This window comes from Bidens hawaiensis, unplaced genomic scaffold, assembly GCF_021521415.1.
Source record: "Bidens hawaiensis isolate Kalapana, Puna unplaced genomic scaffold, B.hawaiensis_p1.1 tig00008037_1, whole genome shotgun sequence".
Lineage (NCBI taxonomy): Eukaryota > Viridiplantae > Streptophyta > Magnoliopsida > Asterales > Asteraceae > Bidens > Bidens hawaiensis.
Window position 1 is genome coordinate 99,384 of NW_027491564.1, and position 3,996 is coordinate 103,379.

At 38.2% G+C, this 3,996-nt stretch overlaps 1 pseudogene; it reads right to left on the reverse strand.

Annotated features, from left to right (window-relative positions):
* Positions 1–380: 380 nt before the first annotated feature.
* On the reverse strand, positions 381–2,093 carry LOC143636657 (aldehyde oxidase GLOX1 pseudogene; annotated as a pseudogene).
* Positions 2,094–3,996: the final 1,903 nt, after the last annotated feature.

Sequence of the window (3,996 nt, forward strand, 5' to 3'; positions counted from 1 at the left end):
AAACAATAAATCTAACCTCAGTCTTAAAATGAATTGCTAGCTTAAAAAATTCTGTAGTTAATTTGAAAAGGCAACTACTAATCAACACAGAAAAAGGAAATATAAACGTATCAACCATGATTTTCAATCACAAATTAACACGTTTTTAGTGTGGCTTGATAAAAAAGATTAATTCAGATTAGGACATGTTTATGTAGAAAACAAGATAATTTTGTTAACATTGATTATAGGACACAAATGTACATATTACATGTTCAAATAGAAAGGAAAATTACAAATAATGAATAAATGTATCTACAATTAATATATTAGCTCGCATCAAGAATCAAACAAGAGAGAAAGTTAATTATACTTCAAAAAAAGTTCAAAGAAAATATATATTATCTTAAGCTAACCCATATGCCTTCACTTGGAATTTCTTGATTGACCACAAATAAAATATAATTGCCTGCCGGAGCAATGTTTCCCGACGGTGGTGCCACCACACTTACTTCATAGTGAGACGTTTCGGTCGCCACAGTGGTGTTACTGGCATCGAGGATCAACAGCCGTTGGTTCATGGAAAACGAGTGTGTGTTAAACGATGGTGCCACCATTGTTACCTTAACCAACTCTACAATCACAGGGCATGAAACCATGAACCGGATTGTAAACCGTTGCCCATGACGAACCGTTGTTTTATTCATAGGTGAGATTATATTCGGTCTTGAACCAGAAAAATTCGGATCCAAATATGCGGGTGAAAATGCTTCTAAACTTAATTCAGTAGGATAAAGTACGTTTGAAAATTCGTATTTATCGTGTGGATTACTTCCACCAACAAGAACCCGACCATCTCGTAACAAAACTGCAGTCGAATGGTACATTCGAGGTGTAGTGCTCGGGTTCTGAACCTCAAACCGACTTCCTGTCGGTTTATCAGGGCCATAAACCACTGGGCTTAAAACCGGGTCCCGGGCAAGTTCCCATCCCGCAACCCCGGCGGACCCGCCATTAATTATCAAAACGTCACCGTTTGGTAGTAATAACATATCACCCATGACACGTGCCAAAGGCATGGTCTCCATGACCCATTGTGCATTCGGGTCGGATATATTAAGCCGGCCACAAGTATCCAACGCCTTATCAAACTTCCCATTGTTTGCATTTTGGTATGCTCCACTAGGTGCACCCCCACAAACTAGAACTTCAACACTAGCTACATTTCCTTGTACAACACGCAATGGAAGTAGTACGGCGGATCCGGTGCTCGGGTAATTCCTCGGGTCGCCACCGGGTATCGCGGGAAAAGTCCAGACAACTTTGTTTCGGACGTAATCGAATAATATACCGCGGTAATTGGCGCATATAAAAAGATTCCCGTCTGTGTTTAAAAACACAAACGGGTATAAATTATTTTCAATGTCTGGTTCATTTGTTTGAACCAGAAACATCAAAGGGAAATCGGTCTCGGTTGCTGATTTTTTCGGGTAAAACTCGTAATTAAATGAACGACGGCCGCCAATGATGATTTGGCGGCCGTCTGGTAATAAGTGATTGGTGGCATACCATCGGGGTTGACTCAACCCCGTTGTTATTTCCCGCCAATCACAGTTATCACAGGATTTGTAAATCCTGACTGCGTGATCACCATCACTCCAGCCGCCGGTTTGGACAAGGCTGCCGTCGGGCATTAACGTGCCCGACGAACACCAGACGTTGGTGAGGACTTTGAGCGGTCGTACGGAGTTGGACCCAATGCTGTACTCGACCGAGTGGGCGGAGCAGTCGGTGGAGTTGGGGTGGCATTGGTGGTGAGAGAGGGAGATGTTGGAGGTGCCGAAGTCAGTGCGGTCGTATATTATGACGCGGTCGGTGGGGAGGAGTTGCATGTGCATGGCGGAGATGCCGATTGAGGGGAGGAGGAGAGACCAGGAACCGCCAGCGGCCGCGGTTGGACACGGTGGCGTGTGGAGGAGGAAGAGGAGGAGGAGTATGATATGGTGGGAAGTCATTTTGTTTATGTTAGCAAAAGGGTTGTGTGATGGTGGTGTTAAATAGGATTTGTGGTGATATCTGTGATTTGGTTTTTTTTTCGATTTGATTCTGAAGGAATTTGTGTTGTATTAAAGTGTTTGGTGTAAAGGGTTCCCTCTTAAAAATATAATTTTTATCATCATATAATAAAGTGAAAGTTTGCACGTCTATATAAGAAACCTACACCAAAAGGAAAATTTAATTTGAGTACTCATTATTAACTAATCAAAACAATAAAAATTAACATGCTTTACAAGCAAGGTATAGAGGGAATATCTAAAAAGGAAAACACGAAGTGGGTGAGAACAAGAAATGAGTTCATATTATTGGAGATCTCTTATAAGATCAACGAAGTGGTGGAGAAAATCAAATTATTGGCATATCTTTGGATTAAAAATAAGTCGGAAGTCTCTATCTTAGAATGATTGATGTATTTTCTCGTTCTAGTTGGGTTTTGTGTTGTCCTTTAGTATCTTGCTAGTTGTGATTTTTTTATGAAAGTTACCGTCTGGGAAAAAAAAAGATTACGTGGACTTGTGGAGGCCATTTTAACTATGTAAGCCGGTGATAAAAAGGAGAATATTCTTCATTTTGAGGATGGTAATTATCAATATTGATATAAACGAAAAAACTTTATATTAATAAAAGCCTCAATTTTAACATTTGTTTTAGATCTTTGAAAAAGTTAAGCCTAACCATGTTAAATATGATCCACTTTGATTAGTTTTATCCATCTCCCCTTCTATATTTATGTTTGAAGTTGTCAACATGTTCTTTCCTATGATGTTACTAGATTTTCTAGACCAGTTAGACAACGTAGGGGGGTGGTCGTTCGATTATCGGTTTGGTTTTTAAAACTTATTAATAAGAATAGTATTTTTTTTAACAATAAATAAAAAGGTTTAGCATACTTCACAAGTAACAATACTACATTATGATGTGATTCCAAAACATAAGTTACATGTGATTTAGAAAAGTGTAAATAAACAAGATAATGACAACTAAAAAGAGGGAATAGATATATGCTTTGTTGAAAGATTTGAATGGAATGGACGTATGGGAAGTAAAGCTTTCGGTGATTCTACCAGCTCTAAAGGCTTCAGCTTTGTTAAGATTCTTTAGTGAAAAAGAATATATACATGTACGTATCACAATCTAGTCTTTGTATAGATGGATGGATGGTCATATTTTATTCAAATTACCAGAAAGAATAGATTAGATTACACGTTATATGCTTTATGTGTGCCCCAACTTCGATCTTGGCTTCTTCAACTTGCTTAATTAGAAAACACATCGTTTATTTTAAAAATTGTAACATATTACTTTCTTTCCACCGGTTCATTTTTTGTAAAATATCAATTTGACTACTCATTGCATGGCAAGTTCGCTGGTTTCCCTACTACAAAACGAAACTGTGTCACTAAAGACACAATCCCTTAGCAATCTGTTTGTAGAGTTGGTAAACAATGCCGGCACAAGTAGGGGCGAGGTAGGCGACCGCCTAGGGCCCAATTCTCCCACGGGAGGGAAAAAGAGGAAGGGGGGTTAACATCCGTTGTTTTCCATTTTCATTGTACCTTACCCGTACTATAATTCGGGTATTGGATTATTAATAAAATTTTATTCATTTATTGTGTGTTTGTATCGTTAAAATTCATTTATGTACATAAAAAATCAAGTTATAGAAAGTATAAGCAAATATATAAACTGCAGTAGCTTCAGTTGGTTCGTGTTCAGCTCGTTTAACCCGATTTCCAGCTCATTTATTGCTTAATCTTTATCCTAAGAGTGTTAATTCAAATTAAGGTAGCGTTTGGTATACATGAATGAGAGGCGGAATGGAATAGACCATTATGATGGAATGAAAAAAATGTGTTTGGTTAGTCAATGGAATGGAATCATCCATTACCATGTTCATTCTATTCCCCCTAAAACATCTCAAATTCATTCCATCCACCCCTCTTGTTTTTCTTTTTCATT